General features: G+C 37.5%; 1 long non-coding RNA gene across 1 annotated transcript; it reads right to left on the bottom strand.

Moving 5' to 3' along the window:
* Nucleotides 1–1,328: 1,328 nt before the first annotated feature.
* Nucleotides 1,329–19,767, bottom strand: LOC121315337. The gene is made up of 3 exons (XR_005950245.1): nucleotides 19,687–19,767; nucleotides 19,256–19,329; nucleotides 1,329–1,878 (listed from the first exon to the last, which is right to left on the bottom strand). It is a non-coding gene; the product is annotated as an uncharacterized LOC121315337 (long non-coding RNA).
* Nucleotides 19,768–20,091: the final 324 nt, after the last annotated feature.

The raw sequence follows: 20,091 nt of genomic DNA, 5'->3' as shown, positions 1-20,091 counted from the left end.
CTGTAGAACTGTGTGGCAAAGCCATCATATTCATGGCAAACTTGGCAAGTGTAGAAAAATGTGGCTCTCTGCTAGGTGTATCCAGCATATTTTCAGGAATACTGTGGGGAAAGCATTGCAAGCTGGACGATGTCTACTAATTTCAGTACAGTTTTGTTAATTTGCATTCTTCATTTAATACTTTTCACTACCATCACATGGGGTGTAGATATATGTCATTCAAGCTGACTGGCAAAGCAATAATAAATATACCATCTTTTATTTCAATCCAAAATCAAGGGTTTATGGACAGCGTTAAAATGTGACCTTTTTTTTTTTTTTTTTTTTGATATACGGATGGTTAACCCCCCCCCCTCCAATTAAGTAAAACCTTTGACCTTGTTATCAATTGGATTGGATTTCAGTACATGATATTAAATACTGCTGAACCTATAAATGTTCTAAGGAAATCTATAAAGTGGTATATGGGACCAACTTCAAAAGTAGGGTTAAATTAACAGGATAAAGTAAGAATTACCTTTTGAATAAACCCTTGCCTCGTATGCAGGCTCTCCGGAATGAGGAACCCCTGCTGAAATGGAATCGGTGCTGCTAGTCATGGAAAAGATGCTCCTGCCAACAAATAAATAACCACCACAGAGCTTTCCCACAGAGTCTGTGTAACTTTTATAGCGGTAGATTAAACATCATACATAACTTCAGAAACACTCAATAATAAATCATAAGGTACATTTTTAAGATACAAAGGGGTTGGTTTGATAAACCTGTATACATCCATGGTAAACTTTATTTATTTATTTTTTTTATTGCATTTTACATCACTGGGGAATCACCTTGGATTGCATTAACCCTTAGCGGTCCATTTATTCAGGTGCATCAGCTCCAATTTATTTTCACACGTGCTGTTTATTTTACACACATTGTTTGGTTTTTTTCAGAGTAAAACAGGTTTAAAAGGCACTGCATAGTAAAGGACACACAGTACTGCATCTACAAGCCCCATCCCTTGTTTGCTGTATTTGTCACATACCTTTTCATAGTCGTGCATATTGATAAATCCTTTCCTGACCACTCGTTTTATCACCAAACTCCTCAATAATGCGATCCAAGTCATTATTTTACATCTCAAAAAGCTCTGCAAATGTCTGTGATATTCTTTGAGTGCTGGATGCGGAAGCAGCTATCTTCTTTGTTTGTGTCCATGTTATGTCTGTGGTGCAGGGGCTATGTGTATTGCTCAGATATCGGTCTCACTCGGCCATTGAAAGATTTTCTTTGCTTTTTCCAGAGAAATAACGACTGGAGACCTGTGCTTGACGTCTTTTTGATGATGTCGGACAGGGTCCGACATCGGACAGGAAAGGGAAAATTGTAATGTCGGACATGGTCAGACATAGGAACGCAAAGGGTTAACCATCTTGCTGCTGTTATCTCAGGATTACCTGTTCAAGTGGTTAATTCAAATCAGGGTAATTCTTCAGGGCTGTAAAATGCTCAAAATTTTTTTTTGTTATCCTGAGACAATGTGATACATTAAATCAGTATGTTATCATTTCAAACCATTATGAAGAGAAGACAAAATATCCTTTTTTTTTACCATTTTTTCCATGTCCTCAATGAGCAACTGTTTTCTTCTGGTGGAGTTTCTAGCAAATCTGTGATGGAGAAAATGATGGAAGCTAGCGATCTCTGGACTGTAAAAAAGTCAAAGCTGGCCTATCATTTAATTACCATTTAAAAGGTTGGAGAACATGGTTGAGGGCAGCACAGTGGTATAGTGGTTAGCACTGATGCTTCACAGTGCCAGGGTCCTAGGTTTGAATCCAGCCTAGGGGGTCAGTCTGTATGGAGTTTGCATGTTCTCCCCGTGTACGCTTCCTGTAAAAGGATAAAGCAGTTATTGATAATGGGTGGATAGAGAACGTGGTTGAGTTTATAGAAAAGCATGACTGATTGCCTACTAGATGTCTGAGCAAATTATACCCCACGCAGGCTTGAATAACTGGTGCTCACAATCAAGTGATTATATATGAGATACATGACTGTGGCAGAGGGTGACATCTGACCAAGGAAATGAAACCAAAACACAGGTACTACGGGGCAAAACTGAGGCTCTGCAGTGCTCAGTGCTTTTATTAACAAACACAAATAAAAGATTTAAACAAAAACGCTTTTATAAAACACAAAGAAAAGGGCACATTGGCCAAAGCAAAACAAACACAAACAATAATGATGTTACTAAACTAGTACGTTTCAATCTTGCAGTCTGGTAGCATTTGTTCTCTCTTTCTCTATAGTTACCTTTCTCTTAAGCTCTTCCCACCAGTGAGCCAGGAGTGGGTTTTTTATACTGTGCCTGGAGCCTTAATTACCCATTAAACATTTACCTTATTAAGGCCACATTCCCACAAGCTTTATCGGGATGAGGATTTAACCCCATCCTCACCAACTACACTTTATAAGACCAGCTTTACGTCGGTCTCAAATAATAAATAATAATGACAGACGGTTGCCGTTGGCTTGCACACAAACATCAATAATAACAATGATAATAATAATAATACAAATAAAAATATAATCATACATAAAACAAACACACAAGGGGTGGGCCCCCTGTCACAGTGACACTAGCCTAGTTCATCTAAGTAAAAATGAAATGTGGTGAAATATATACGTTTGAGTTCCATTATAATGCTGAGAGTATAGTAAGCAAGCACAAGTATAACAGATGTTCTAGTAAACTTTGTCTGAACTTGCCTACAGTACCTGTAAGGTTAAAATAATAAATATCATTCTGCATTAGTTAAGATTTAAAAAAAACAGAGTAGATAATGTATTACTCATTTCACTAATTCCTCATTAATCTGGTGAGGCCACAATCTGTCTGCATAGTCAAGGATCTTGTCAGGATTTTTCAGGCATGTCACGAAAGAAGCATTTCTCCATAAAATCTTTCTCCTTTGCAAAGGGCCGGAAATTAACTAACTAGAACTAGCAAAAACTAGCTAGTAGTAGCTAGTAGCCTTGGTAGTGGTCTGTACAATGACCTGGCTGACAGCAAAGCCAGACCAGATGTTGTTTTAACCAGCACTGTCGGACCGGGGCACTTGAAGTGAAACCCTCCACATATCAGCATTATAGGGTTATGAATTATTTATTTATCTAAATGTTAGTGACACCACTTGTATACTACTTATTGTGCTGCAAAAAAAATATTTGTATTGCTTCTTATGAATATTTAAAAAAAAAAATAGTATGTCTTGCTTGTTTATTTTATTTTCTTCAATTTGAAGTCTGTATTACCGTAGAAAATTGCAAACACCTGAAAAATGTACTCCTGGATCTCTTTCACATATAGTCAGATGTCTTTCTAAAAATATGGGCTGCATCTGTAATTTGTCTTACTAGGCACCTCAAGAAAGTCACCATAGGTATTCAATATCTACTGGTATCAACATCACATTATACTAGAGGTCCTTTCAGTGTCTGCATGTTGCTTAAACCACTGAATGAAATAAAATATTGTTCTTTTAAGTTCTCATCAGTGCTTCTTTTCAAATAAGGCCACACAGGAACTAAACTAAACACAAAGCATACACTACTGTACCTTCAGCTTTCTAGTTGGAAAATACAAATGTTCTTTGCATACATGTTATGTAAAATAGTTTTTACAGATTTTTTTTTTTTTTACACCATTGATTCGTTGGTGTACACCACTTCTCATGGATTTCGCTATTGGAAGAATACTGGCAAACATGATAGGTTACATGAAACATTTAGTTTATACTGATTATTGCATTAACCTCTCCGGACGCCAATCAGGAAGTAAACAAAAACTTGTGTTCAACAAAACACACCACCACAAAGCCAAATAATATTATAAAAAACGTGCAAACAACAAGCAGTAAAAATAATCAACCTAAATAAAACGTGCAAATAGTTTACACAGGTGCCAACACAACAAAAATAAATACTTCACAGTGCACAAAGCATATTTTAAATAAAAGAAAAAGTCAAGTCAAAGTTGGGGCTTGAAAGATCCCAGTGATTCAGTATCAATCACATGGGATGGAAAACAATTCCAAACCCTCTCGTCTGTATTCACAAATATGTCCTCTGCTCTTTTCTTGCTGAGTTTAAATTATTTGACAACTCCTTTTAACATTCTAAAAACTTCACGTTACTGGTGTAAAGAAGCATAACGCTAGCAGACTAAAGAACGGCTCTACCAAATTAGATGGTGAACTGCTGATAATTAAAGCAAGAAAACTTTTCTAAAGCCCTTAATGGCTCAACATTAGCAATGTGCAAAGTGTGCCATACTTTATTTAGAGTAAAACATGCTACTGCATACATCTATTACTCTTTGGGGATGCCAGGCAGTTCTTGTGGTGCATACTGTTGTTTATTTCTAATTTGGTAACTTTATTGGTTATGTTTTTCTTTTCTGAAAATATTGGGCTAATGAGTATTAGGATTACATAGCATTATAAATTTAGCTTATTAGTATTAAATGGTATAGTTAATATTAACATGTGATATCTGTAACTTGTAAAGGGCTTGTGAATGGAAACTGGCTTTCAATCCTGCAACAAAAAATACACAGTGATGACAAGTGACCTTTATATATCCTGTACAGGGTGGGACAAATCACTTTGTATGCTGGTAGCCATTTGCCAAAACAAAATACCTTTCAAAACACAAAATCAAATGGCACGAGGGCCAAATAAAAGGTTTACACAAAACACAAGCAAATCCAAATAAATCACAACAAAACGAGTACCTTTCAGAATGTTATACACAGTGGGCTCTTTATATTGTGGCCAGGGTTAATTTACCAATTAATGGCCAATTAACTCCTTGCCACATTCTACACAAGTTTCTGATGATGGGGATTTAACCCCACATCGGCCAAACAATAATAATGACGGATGGCTTTCATCTGTACAATACACTAATACATTTAATTTATCAAACACAGACCAACAAACGATTACAAATCAACAACAATAATGAAAGCAATCATACAATTTATATTTACAGTGAAAACAAAAATAATTATAATGAAAATCATAATGAAAAAAGTAAAAATTATAATAACACAGATTATTTGGGGGGGGGGGGTGAGGTGGCATCACAGTGAAGTATATACATCAAATGCCAGGAAATATAAATATTATTCAAATGCCACGGAAGCTCAACCAATCAATTTATTTTTATATGGCGCCTTATATAGATTTTGATTATTAGGATGATTGCTCATTAGTTAACAAGGACCTAGGTTAACTAGGCCAAAGAAGTTCTAGGCTTGCACTAGTATGTTATGCTTGCACTTCCTACCATATATCAGAAGAGGTCTCTTCGCTTCTTCTATGTTTAACACATTATTTGTTGCCTAAGCTTTAAGAAATATTGTTATTTCTATCAAATGAGTTTTCCTGACTAACTGTTATTCACAATACGTACAGATGCTTTTCAAAGTGTGTATGTTCAAAAAGTACCAGACAAATTGACAACAATGTAGGCGTTTATGAATCAAGCCAGTACCGAGGTACAAGTCCGCTGAAAAGTATTAGACAAATATTCCGTTAAAAAGGCTTATGTCACAGATAAAGATATGTAATGGGCTCATTGGTCTTTGTTTTATATCAGTTTGCCTGTTTGGAATTAATTAACAGGCGTCCGTCAGAAACATCACAACATGGCTACAAATCACAGCTGGCTGTCTTATTGCTGCAGGCATTATCCGGTTCAGTTTTTAATGCTCTACAAACAGATGCCTCATTGCATTTCTTTCCTCCCTTGGGATGTATATATAATTTTTCACGCGGATACTACAGAAATCAGAAAGAAAGTCTTTATTCATTTAGAATTCAAACCAAGTTTATATTCTGCATTTCTTTAGCACACATTTCCTTTGGTATAAGTAATGTGTTTGAAATCCAGAAAGCTTGGTCTGGAATTCCAATAATTGTGTTAAAGAGGCTGTAAAGCAACTTTTTGAAGAGGATTGAAACTGTCCCTTCAATATGTCCCCAAGGCTAGTGGATAGACTAGTAGACAGATGTGGTTATGTAAACATTGCCCCTAAACTTGTGAGGGAGACTTGTATAGCATAAAAAAGTCAAACAAAGGAAGCATTTTATGTGTTTGTTTTATTATTTTTGTTTTTGCCTATGACAAATAGTACCTGTTTTGTTTACAGTACACCAAAACAGTCAATGGAATACTATTTTGAAAATATTTGAGTCAGATGTGTACAGATTCTTTTTTTTTTTATGCCGAGGACTATTTAGTGTGTGTGTGTGTGTGTGTGTGTGTGTGTGTGTGTGTGTGTTTGAATGTGCCTACTGTAGCAGTTAAACAGTATTTTTTTTGTCAATTTGGAATATAGCCTTAGTTGTACTTTTCCAATCTGCCCAATATATGTGAGAGAGGTTCATTTAGTTTTTCATTTCTATCTTGCCCCACTTCTCCATTTCTGCAGGTTAGGATAAGTTAGGTGGCGTCCTGTCCCTTTTTTTACAAACACTTTTTTGATAAATAAGTGTAATACTAGATGGTAAACTGTACTTGGATATATTTAACTGTCACACCGAGCCTAGGTAACCTGGCAACAAACCTATCACAGTTTTAAACACAAAACAATGGTACGTCCCTCAGCGCAAGGGGTTCATGCTCTATTAAATCTTCAGATTCCACTGCTGACGACAGGAGGAAATTAAATAAAACTGGGTCAAGGCTACCCACATACCAAGCTGTAAGTTTGGATAAAGGCGCCAGGCAAATAAATAAATAATAATGTACAGTATTTTGCAGTTATATTATGGCTTAGGTCCACACCGATAGAAGTACTGTTGGTGTGCCTGACAAAACTCAAAAAGTTTTTTCAACAACTGGAAACTAGAATCATAAATTGTAACCAGTTTCCATTCCTTCCGAAGTGATGCCAGACAGTTATCAGAAAACCAAAGCAAAAGCCAAATTAGAATTAAAAAAAATAATGACCACTGTCAACCCTACTAAAAATATTTGGCATAACTTTTCACTTTAGTTCTTGAAGACCCGCTGTAGATGCCCAAATGTATATATAATGAAACTGGTTAACTGTAGATCTTACTCCTGATTGATGTGTTGGCAAGTACAATTATTAGTGCCTCATGTGGCCACCTGTGTAATTTTGTCTGGACTATTTCTGAATTACACCATTGTGTTCTGTATCGAAGTAGACAGCTTGGAGGATTCGATTTTCAATGACATTACACATTGTACTCTACAGGTACTATAAAATACCATGTATTTTGTATATGGTATTATTTCTACTAAACATTGAGGTTTAGAGGTTTGTTTACTTTAATTTGTTTTCTCTGTATAGTAAAATAAAGCTTGCTTGCATGTGTCTTGATTATAAGCCTGTAGTTTCTTGTAATAAACTATGTACTGCAGTATACTACAGTAAGCGGTGGTGTTTTTGGACAGTACTCTGATTGTTGTATATGAAGTTGCTGACTAAACTCCTTGCTTCTGTGGATGTGGAATATAGTCAAACATATGTAATACCACTGGAATATAACCCAGTAAGTGGCTATATCAAGATATATATATATATATATATATATAGATAGATAGATAGATAGATATACACACACACATATATATATATATATATATATATATATATATATATATATATATATATATATATATATATATATATATATATATATAGATAGATAGATAGATAGATAGATAGATAGATATAGACACACACACACACACACATATATATATATATATATATATATATATATATATATATATATATATATATATATATATATATATATATATATAGTGACGGATTGCCCTCTGGTCACACATTTTTCTTCTCCAAATAAGTACTTTTAATATAGAATACCAGGAAACGTTGTAGGGTGTGTTTATTATGTCCAACAAAAAGAAAATAAACAAAACAAAACCTAACCCGATCTCAGGCCCTAACTAAACAACCGTTTCCCTAACTAATAACAAGGCAGGCTAAGCCTGTTACCTTGTCACCAAAACCAAATCATAATCCAAATACCTTCCCAATAGTTCGTTGTCCCGTTTCCACAATACTCACAATAACCAGCTTACTCTCCCACTCTCCCACTCTCCAACTAACCAAACTCTTACCCACACAAAACGCACACACAATCGCACCCTTTTAAACTTAACTAATTAATCCACTAATTACTCTATTGACTCTATTGTCCTGACTCCAGTAAGCTCTACTGGTTCATAATGCCCCCTATGTGTGGTCTCTACTAAATAAGGCCTATTTACTTTAAACCAGATTTAATTATTTTAACTCTCATTTATTGGTCACACCATTATCATTTAGTAGTTAATCAATTATCCCATATTTAGTTTTAACCTCAAGCACATTATATTATTTAATTTCTTTTTTTACCCTCCAGTTAGTTTATGTTCACATCCTTTCACAATTTTGCTCCTTTACTAACCAATCCTTCACAATATATAGCTATATCTATGTCTATATCTATATAGATATAGATAGATAGATAAATAGATAGATAGATAGATAGATAGATAGATAGATAGATAGATAGATAGATAGATAGATAGATAGATAGTTTTAGCTTTAGTTTTTCAGATATTTCCCCTTGCAGCTGTTATCTGTATTTAAAAAAACAAAACGAAAACATGTATTTTTTTCTACCAAGTTTGTATTTTTTGCTCTGTTTTCAGAGGTTCACTGGGCAGCATTTCCAGGTAATTGAAAGCACAGCACTGGTCAGCAGAGCACAGCTCGCTGGGTAAAGAATGCAGGACACAAAGGTGGCCATTGTAGGGGTAGTGACGACACGCTGGTGTCTGTTTCCCAGTCCACCAGCCCTCAACTTCCCCTACCACCTCTCCCTGTGTAACCCTAACCTCAGCAATGATGCAAAGCATGAGGCGAGGAACAAGCAGGCTTTTAAAGACCTCAAATCATCATTCTACAAGGTGCAGTAAAACCAAACATTGAGGTGAAATCCCTGTGGTAAAAAAGGCCATTTTGTGGTCTGACTAACTGAAACAAGGTTTGTTTAAGCTACAACTTGACATCAAGCGTATAGGTTACAGAAGAGAATGCCTATTGTTTGATAAAGCTGAAATAGATTGTATTTTGTATAATCTAGTAACTATAACAGAACAGATATTATGTGCATTCTTAGACCACTAGGTAATACTTCTTAAGTTTAATTTAATTATTATAAAATAGGCTATATTATTGTAGTGTTTCTATTTTATTAATAATTGTATGGTACCATACCCTTGTAATTTGTACATTACTGAACTTCATTCATGTAATAAAACTTATACGGCAACTCGTGTTATATCTTCAGTAAATCAACTTTGAAGGGGAGAAAAATATACTAAATACTCACTGTAGGAGAATTTAAGAATCTGATGGAAGCTTGATGGAAACAGACATAATGTGTAACCCTTCGATGTATTCTTGATATTCTCACTAGGTGTTAATTTGTCATTTGAAACACAATTCCACTTGAGATTTGTATGAAATGACTTTTTTGAAAAAGTGCTGATGTATTTCTTGCATTAATCCCCATTGCACCAAAGACAACATAAAAGATCTTTTTTACGTAAAACAGGGAAACAGCTTATTTTGTAGCCAAAAGGCTTACAGGTCAAAGTGTTTCATTGTTAAAGTAGCTACGATTTTACAGCTGGTGATTCACAGGTTGTGATCATATGTTTGTCTGTGAGTAAAGGGAATTATTTTGGAAACAATCATTATCACCGAGTTTACATGAAAACTTCCAGAAAATCAACCGTTAAAATAACTGCCTTGTTCTAGTTTGCAGAGTTAGACATCCTATTATAACCTGGCAACCCTTATGGGAATCCATACAAATGCAACAACAAAGTATTACTTACAATGGTTATCCTTCTATAATACCGACTCACCTTTTACCAAAGTCATTTCATACATATTTATACCATTACTTCTACATTTTATCTACCGTGTTTACTAAAAAAATAAATAAATAAAATTACAGATTGTTAAGAAAACAGCTCAAATAAATAAGCTCACTAGCAATCTTTATGTTGCCACATACATCTGTAAACCAGAGCAATCACAAAGCTTTGTACTTCTCTGGTACGTGGAGTAGGAAAAATGCATGTTTTGTGAACATGCCAAACTTCTTTCTTTTCATATACAGTAAATGTTTTTCATCAATCACACAAAATATCAGGGTTTGATTAAACTCATTTGTATATCTCTACGGTGGGACCAAAGCTGTAGTCTCAGTCTGACCTATATCTGTAATTACAATTGTTAGCCATTAATATCACTGCTGGGAAGTACTGCCACAAAGTTAATGGGCTACTCATGTTTTATGAGACAAATCAGTGTAAGGCTTGGTATGATTACAAGCTGTTTCATGCATCTGCTGTTTTTGTTCCAGTGTTCTATTTCAGTTCCAATATATTTTTTTCCCTTTGAAAAAAAAAAAACCCAACAAAAACATAAGAATTGTTTCCTTGAACATTATCTGGACATGGATTAAATCCAGCTTGTAGATTGAAAGTATTGCGGTAGTGGTGCCATACAGTAAAATCCAGCCCATGACGGAATTTCAAATTGAAATAAATACCCAGTTTGTTTGTATGATGGATGGTACATCTTAATATCTTTTAGTAGTCATACACTTATTAAAAGGGGACATAAAACATAGAATAAGATTAAATATAATTGATTTATAATACAATATAATACAATAAATCCACAACATCAAGTTACATTTAAAAAAAAAAAAGTACATTACAGAAACGCTGGGTTCAATTTGATTACCCTATACTTCCACCAGCCAAAATTTTACACCAGGGAATCATCCAGGATTCCATCAATGACCTTTTCATGGTTAACCCGTAATTAACCCTTGAAATACAAGGTTGATGAAATCCAGAATGACACACCAGTGCTGTAGAATGCCCCAATATAATCCAGTTCGGGGTAAAAAAAAATCCAGGGCGTTAAATAAAACGCTGTTAAAAATGTATTTTAAAATCATGTTTATACTTTAGTCACATACAGTATTTATTTGTTTTCAGCCTTTTGATTTCAAATGCATCATCTAGATTTTTGTTAGGCATAGCAACCTAATATATCTTAGCAGATTACATTCTGAACATTACTGACCAGCAACATAACAGGCTTCCAGCTATGCTGTACATTCTAACTTTAATTCTTTACGCCTATGAAAATATCACGTTTCATGCCTTTCCTGGTATTCGTGAGTAAACAAAAGTGGCCTTATTATACCAGCCTCGACCAGAAAGAGAGCTTTGATTAAAAACTGGATGTAGAATGAGACTCTTATCCCAGCAGATGGTATCCACTCAGTTTGAGGAGTCATTCATTGACAGGCTATATTAACTGAATACTGCAGTGAAAATGTGGTTGTGCTGTTTCCAACAGACTACATGGTGAGGTTTTACAGTAATAATTTTCTTTCTTTTTAAACATGCATGTTTAGAGTGAGATTGGCGATTGCTCTGGTCATCAATTAACATGCTCTGTAATAAGTGAATTATCTACAGCAGATCCAACAACTCTTATCCATGTATGCAGTAGACATTAAAAACACAGGACATTATACTTGGATGTTTTTCTGCAACGAAATAAAAAAATTAAAATAAATAAACAATTCTGAACACCGGCAAAAAGCAATAACAACAAAAATTACATTTTCACAAAATCTTAATTCTCGGAGGTGGTTAATCCCAGCATAAAACCATTCAATTCTAATTATTTAAAACTGTAAATTATGTACTCCTGCCAGCCAGAATATTATCATATGATCTGAGATATATAGTAAACGTAATGGTATTACTATGCATGAAATGGCTTTGGTAAAAGGTGAGTCAGTATTATAGAAGGATGACCATTGTAAGTAATGCTTCATTGTTGCATCTGTGTGGATTTTCACAAGTGTTTATTTCTGTTGCAACCCTAATCAGTATTTTTTGTAGATGGGAATGCAGATATAGGCTTGATTTTTGTTCTGTTTTTGCACCGGTACAAGAAACAAGAAACACTAATAAGAAACAACTGATGCTTGAACTGTTTCAACCTGAACCCAAGCATACTAACATTGTTTTACTGCTTGGAGGCAATAAGGCCCATGCATGGTCTGATGAGGGAAATAAGTGGAAATACTTGTAACTATGTCTAAAATTAAGAATGTGTTACTAATAAATGAGTGCCAGCTTTTATTTTTAACTTTAATTTTCACGTAAGGATGTCTTATTCAATTGATTTAAATGGTGACAGATTTTAATACTGTCCTTTTTCAAATCATTAAAAGAAGGGAATTTGTGAAAACCAACAACTCTTACAGTGTGTGAGAGTGTTTTTAATGTATTACTGTCTTTAAAATCAAGTACCAGGTTAGTTCCTGTTTTTAATACATACAATAAATGTATTTCAATCTGCCAATTATTAGTTCAATTGACCCGAAGAAGTTTCAAGATGGAGAAAGTTAAAACCCTGCTTATCGCTCAAAAGCAATGCCAATCAACAACGGCCGGTGGCAGAAGTGAACTTAAATCTTTGCCCTCTTAGTGGAAGAATGTTCAAAACTACCATCAAAAGAACACTTTCTTTTACCCTGAGATCACTACTCACAGGGGTGTGTAGGATACTATAAATACAACATTTGTGCCAGCACATGTGCTAGTCTGTAATTTCTTTTTATTTATTTATTTATTTTTGATAAAGAACAAACATTCTAATAAGCAAAGTGAAATTAGGTAGTGATTTAACAACACAACAAATGTTTATCTACTGTTTTGTGGTTATATGCTCAATTAAGGGAAAAGCTTAAATAGTTCCCAGTCCTATAAGATGCAACATTGACAATGGATAATTGCAGAGTATATGACATGATTTCCAGAAAGCTTTTGATAAAGTCTTGCATAAAAGATGAATTCTCAAACTGAACGCAATACGGATTCAAGGAAACGCATGCACATGGATTAGAGAGTGGTTAACATGTAGAAAACAGAAAGTACTGATTAGAGGAAAAACCTCAAAATGGAGCGAGGTAACCAGTGGGGTATTAATTAAGTCCTCTGCTATTCCTAATCTACATTAATCTACATTCTAGTATAGTAAGCAAAATTGTTAAATTTGTAGGCGACACAAAAATAGGAGGAGTGGCAAACACTGTTGCAGCAGCAAAGGCCATTCAAAATGATCTAGACAAGATTCAGAACTGGGCAGGCACATGGCAAATTAAATTTAATAGAGAAAAGTGTAAGGTACTGCACGAGGCAATAAAAATGGGCATTATAAATACCATATGGGAGATACTGAAATTGAAGAAGGAATCTATGAAAAAGACCTAGGAGTATATGTTGAGAAATATTTTCATCTAGACAATATGGGGAAGTTATAAAAAGGACAACAAGTTGCTGAGATACATAGTGAAAAGTGCTGAATTTAAATCAAGGGAAGTAATATTAAAACTTTACAATGTATTAATAAGACCTCATATAGAATATTGTGTTCCATTCTGGTCACCTCACTCTAAAAAGGATATTGCTGCTCTAGAAAGAGTGCAAAGAAGAGCAACTAGAATTATTCCGGGTGTAAAAGGCATGTCATATGCAGACAGGCTAAAAGAACTGAATCTTTTCAGTCTTGAACAAAGAAGACTACATGGCGACCTAATTCAAGCATTCAAAATTCTAAAAAGTATTGACAATGTCGACCCAAGGGACTTTTTTAACCTGAACAAAGAAACAAGGTCCAGGGGTCACAAATGGAGATTAGATAAAGGGGCATTCAGAACAGAACATAGGAGGCACTTTTTTACACAGAGAATCGTGGGAGTCTGGAACCAACTCCCCAGTAATGTTGTTGAAGTTGACACCCTGGGATCCTTCAAGAAGCTGATTGACGAGATTCTGGGATCAATAAGCTACTAACAACCAAACAAGCAAATGTTCTTCTTATGTTCTTACTCTCTATCTGCCTTTTCCAATACATCAGCGCAACAAAAGAGGGATTCCAGTTGCAAAAACAGGAACTCTTTTCCTGTTAAAGATTGTCTTTTTAGTGGATTTCATTCACACAAACTATAGTGATTTTCAACGTAAACTACTCCTGTTAAAGTTATAGCACTGGTCATGAACACCTCAGGTATTGAGGGTTAGTTAACAGCAGTTGATTGGATACATTACTGAGTGGCTTTTTTTTATTATTGTTAATTGTAAACCAGCTGTGCAACATAAAGAGTAGCATGAAAGTTTAGATTCAGTATAATTAACGCTACAAATTTGTCACGGAGGTCACGGAAATCGTGAAAATCGCGAATCTGAAAGCAAGGATGTGAAATCTTGGAAAAGGATGTAAAAACATGGTGTGTCAGGAAATGGCATTGCGGTGAGGTCAGAAATAATAACAGTTAAGGTCCGGCTGGGCAGTAGCCTTCACGGATCCTTTTTTTTAGTTTTAGTTTCGTTTTTAGATATAATCGCTCCTCTCACGCTCTCCCGTACTCCACTTCTGAACACACACCTCGAACATGGAGAGCTGCAGGCTTTTTATACAGGTAACCCTCTCCCGATTAGCAACAAATTAATCACTTAATTTGGGAGATGGCCACCTTCTGCACAAGGTTTTAAATCAACATGGATGGCCTTCCTATCCACGCTGCAAAAACAAAACATACAGAAAAACAAAACCACATGGCTATCCCGTCATATTTACAAACATAAAACAATAAACAAAACATACGATGGTTCACCGTCATCTATATACAAAATAAAACACAATAAAATAAACAAATAAACATATACAAAATAACAAAGGGACGGAGGGGGAGACCCCGTTCTAAAAATAAACCTGAACACTGAACAGGGCTACTCGCCCTGTTAAATATCCCCCCCTCCTTGTGCAACGCACACATGGCCCCAATGACCACCTCCCCCCTCAGTCTCAATGTCCCGGAAGAGGGGTCTGGAATAATCCATGGGGGTGGCCATGGTGGGAGGTTCTCCTCCCCCCATGTCTTCCTGGCTGGTAGCTCCTTCTTCCAGGGTTCCAGCCGAACTGTAGCAGGGTGAACTGGTCTCCTGACCTCCCCCCCCTTTCTTTGTAGCCGGCAGCCCCCTTTTCTGAGGCGCCAGCCCCGGTGCTTCCTGCGGTCCTGCAGGACTAGTAGCGGCCCCAGGTGAGGCAGAGCCGGAAGCGACCCCAGGCGAAGCAGAGTCCTCAGCGACCCCAGGCGAAGTAGAGCCCTCAGTGACCCAAGGAGAAGCAGAGTCCTCAGCAACCCCAGGTGAAGCAGGACCAGGAGCAACCCTAGGAGAATCAGAGGAGAGACAGGTAGCCCCAGGTGATGCTGAGCAACAGGCAACCCCAGGCGATACAGATGGCATCCTTGGGAGGTGTGAGTCAGGGCAGCAGCGACCCTCAGGAGGCGATGGCGAGAGGAGACCCAGGCCTAGCTGTGCTGCGGGGGTTGGCCCTCTTTGCAGCCACTGCGGCCGGGCATTTTTCCCCCATGCTCCCCTTAGCAACCTATGCAGGGGCTGCTGAAGTCAGGGCAGTATCCTGCCCTGGTCCCTCCAATGCTAAAGGGAGAAGCAGCTCCTGCTTCTCCCCCTCTAGCGGGGTGTTAAACAGAAGCAGCACCTGCTGCTCTGCTCCTGGTGGTGGAGACAGAGGCAGCTCCTGCTGCTCTGCTCCTGGTGGTGGAGACAGAAGCAGCTCCTGGTGGTGGAACCAGCAGATATTCTCCCTCTGCTGGTGGCAGTAGGAACTGCACACAGTCCTCCCACGGAGATGAAGGTGGAACCAGCAGGTATTCTCCCTCTGCTGGTGGAGGTGGGAGTGACAAGCAGTACTCCCATGGTGATGGAGGTGGAACCAGCAGGCATTCTCCCTCTGCTGGTGGGTACCTGGGTTGTGGACGCACCGGCTCCCCTCTCTTGGGCTGTGGACACACCGACTCCCCCCTCTTGGGCTGTGGATGCACCGACTCCCCCCTCTTGGGCTGTGGACATTCGGACTCCTCCCACTCAGGCGCAGGATGTTCAGGCTCCTCCCACTCAGGCACAGGACATTTGAGCTCCTCCGTCTTGGGCTGTGGACGCACTGACTTCTTTCAATCCAGGTCTGTGTCCCCTCTCTCCCGCTCCTTCCTTCCTCTCTGCCACCTCACCTCTGCTTTTGTGTGAGGCAGTGGCTTTTCTGGGTTCTCCAGGGTGCCTGGTCCAGGCTCACTTGGGCAGCCAACATCCCACCCAAATATTTGGAGGGCCAGATGGCCACTGTGTGCCCAAACTCCCCACAACCAGTGTACCACTCATCCAGGACATATATCCTGCTGATGTCCCTCTGCAGCTGCTGTTGCTGCTTCCTCCGCTCCTTTTTCCTTCCATCCTTCTCTTCCTCACTCCAAAAAATTATAACAACAATAAAAATAAAAAAACCGAAAACTGCAGTACCCGTGTGCAGTACCTCTTCTTCACTGGCCTGAGTCAGAGGCTGTGGTTGATCCCACTCCTGCCACCACGTGTGGCAGGAAATGGCATTGTGGTGAGGTCAGACCAGAAAAAGTACGAAGAACAACAAATTTATCTGTAGTTTATAGGCATGGCGTGCGTCATTTATTAAAGAATACAACAAATAAATAAAACGTTTAAAAAAAAAAAAACACTTGCTCAGAGAGCACAGAAAATAAATAATTAAAAAAAAATAATCACGAACACAAATAATAACAGTTAAGGTCCGGCTGGGCAGTAGCCTTCACGGATCCTTTAAGTTTTAGTCTAATTTTTAAATATAATCGCTCCTCTCACGCTCTCCCATTCTTCACTTCTGAACACCCACCTCGAACATGGAGAGCTGCAGACTTTTTATACAGGTGACCATCTCCCGACTAGCAACAAATTAATCTCTTAATTAATTTGGGAAATGGCCACCTTCTGCACAATGTTTTAAATCAACGTGGATGGGCTTCCCATCCACGCTGCAAAAACAAAACCGCACGGCTATCCCATCATATTTACAAATATAAAACAATAAACAAAACACATGGCGGTTCACCGTCATCTATATAGAAAATAAAACACAACACAATAAACAAATAAACAAATACAAAATAACACAGGGGCAGAGGGGGAGACCCTGTTCTAAAAATAAACCCTGAACACTGTACAGGGCTGCTCGCCCCGATACAACTTGATTAGGAGCTTTCTTTATTTCCTTATTTCCAAGCAATATCATGCAATGAAAATATAAAGCTGCGTATGTCTGTAAATTGTTTAGTTGTTTCCCACAGCATCTACGTGTAGCTATAGGTCAGCAAATGAGATAGCTGAGCGAGCGAGCGAGCATGTAAACTGGTGAGAGCTTAAATGCGAACAAATTGTGAGTGAGCTGTTTTCTGTAAAGACAGAAGAACAAATGCATTGAAGAACACAAATTGGCCAAATTACAGCTTTACAATATGCTGTTTGTTTTAGAATGGTGGAAAACTCATACAGTGTTTCTGTTGCAGATGAATGTGATACACTAGGCGCAGTCAGCTAAAAGCTGTTCAGCTTCACAATTTGCTGTATGGATGCATTGTGTCACAGCTCTTTGATTGCGCTTAGTGGACGCAGCTGTTCTTCATATAAATACAATACTTTAAATCCAAACTGCTTTCCCGTAATTGGATACATTTGCATTTAAGTAGATGTGCTGAGTTTGTACCTCTATAGGGATTTTAAAAAAAATCAAAAGCGACATTGTTGCTCCATCCTCTCAACCAACCGAGAACCCGAAAGGGAGAAATTCAAACATTATGTAGCGAGATAAGAACATAAGAATGTTTACAAACGAGAGGAGGCCATTCGGCTCATCTTGCTTGTTTGGTTGTTAGTAACTTTTTGTTCTCAGAATCTCATCAAGCAGCTTCTTGAGGGCTCCCAGGGTGTAAGCTTCAACAGATGTGGGTATGTGACAGAAAGATTTTAGGTGTTTTGGAATGACAGATGAAAGGTTTGACAATCTTTTAAGGCTGTACTCCTTGCCAAAAAAGATGCAAGTTGCAAGACTGTAGATTACATACTTTTTATGTCTGAATCTGAAGTATGTACTGTAATTTTGTAATCTAGAGTAGCATTTAAACTGGTCAGTAGTCAACAGCAATAGTCTTTATATTATTGGTTTTGGTGTACTATTTAAAAGCTCTTGTGTATGTTGATATTCGTAAAAATACATTATTTGGTGAAATTTTCCATGTTCACCAAATAATGTATTTAATTCTTGTTTTTTTGCTGCATTTTGCCCGTGAGATGTACTGAAAATGACTGTGCCATAATCGTACCAAGTACTGTATCTGAAAGTAGTGACACAGTTCAAAAAGTTTGTTTCAGTATATTTCTGAGTTGTTTATTTTTAGTTAAGTTCCTTTACTAGTTTTCCACTATTTAGAGAGAAATAATGGAGCAAACATCTGCCCCCTTTGAGTGGACCTTTTGAAATCATGCAGTGTGAGGTCATTCTTACCATCTTTCCAAGAAAGCAGAATTGTTTTTATAACCTGACCTTTGGCCTTAGGTACAGCTTTCCTTGAAAAGTTACCAGGCGTTCAGGGGTTGTGCAAGTTCATTCAGCTGTGTAAAATATCCTGCTGAGAGAATCAAGGGCCAGATTCCTTGTTCAATCAGGACCTGTCTGAACCTTGCATTTCATTGAACAACATACATATTTTCAAACTATTTTGCTTCTGTGCAAAGTTGATGCTACCACTATATATAGTAAAACAGCCTCACTCATGGTTGTTCTTTTGCCTCTTTAAAATGACTGGCCCGACACAGAAATGGAAATTAAAGTGTGTATGCTCAGTTAATTGTTACAAAATAAACAAGAACAGAAATAAACACCTACCTCCTTCGGTGTGCTAACTACACAGTTACGTCGGTCCCTGACTAGCTTGCAGGATGGCTAAGCCATTTACCTGACATAAAACAAAACAGTTTCACAAAAAATGCTTCACACAGTACCTTTTTATTACGATTGAGTGCACTATCAATGGGGCTCTCCACACAGCAGCAGCCCTGAATGAACTAACTTTGGGGTTTATATGCCCCAGAGAAAGAGGTATAGACAGCTGGCTCTAATTTACAATGATGATGCCAGCAGCCAAAACAATAAAACAATAAAAAAATTAACCATACTCACATTTGCATGCGTGTCTTGGCAGGGAGGATAAGGGCACCAGCAAGAATAGACACATAACAGTAGATGAGGAACAGCTAAATGAAATAGAAGAAAACAAAGATTGAAAAAAAAACACACACACACACAAAAAAAAAATTACAGCATGGGCTGGTTAGTGTACTTAAAGAAAAACATATGGACATTTATTTTATGGAAATAAATCCAAAAAATCTCAACAACAATTTTATGCCAGTGCAAGAAGTTCAGTTGAGACCCAGTATTCAGTCTCCAGTTTTATAACACTGAGCTGGACTAAATACATAATTTAACAGTAGAACTTTTAACATCTTTGCTGACAGCAAGTTTAAGATCAGCAATAATGTATTCCTGTCAGTCAGGAAAACTCTTAGAAAAGCAGGTAACGACAAAGCCAGACATGACCCCCGAATTACCGTTCTGAATTTTAAGCGTCTGTGGGAAACTGAGGTACTGTCCCCTGACACTGCAGTCGGATTGGTGCGTAAAGCCTCGTTTGATTGGAAATGCCACCTCACTAGAAACTGGAGGACTGAATACAAGCTGTGATGATGGGCGGTTTCAAATGACACTAAGGAAGTAAGGAGAGCAGCTGCGATGGAGACTTGAAGCTGGATCTTGAAGTGATTTTGTGAACTTGTTAAATGCTTGGCACACATATTCTAGTATGTTTTCATCCTTTTGAATCTCAGAATATCTTTTCATTAGTTGTCGGACGCCCTCGCGTCCAAGTCGTGCCAGATTACGTAAACAAATTAAGTTGCTTCTCTAACAGTTTTCCTGACTGACAGGAATACATTATTGTTGGTTTTAAACTCGCT

This window comes from Polyodon spathula, chromosome 5 (assembly GCF_017654505.1).
Source record: "Polyodon spathula isolate WHYD16114869_AA chromosome 5, ASM1765450v1, whole genome shotgun sequence".
Taxonomy (NCBI): Eukaryota; Metazoa; Chordata; class Actinopteri; order Acipenseriformes; family Polyodontidae; genus Polyodon; species Polyodon spathula.
The sequence above is the reverse complement of the archived record's forward strand: the minus strand, read 5'-3'. Positions and strand labels throughout refer to the sequence as shown.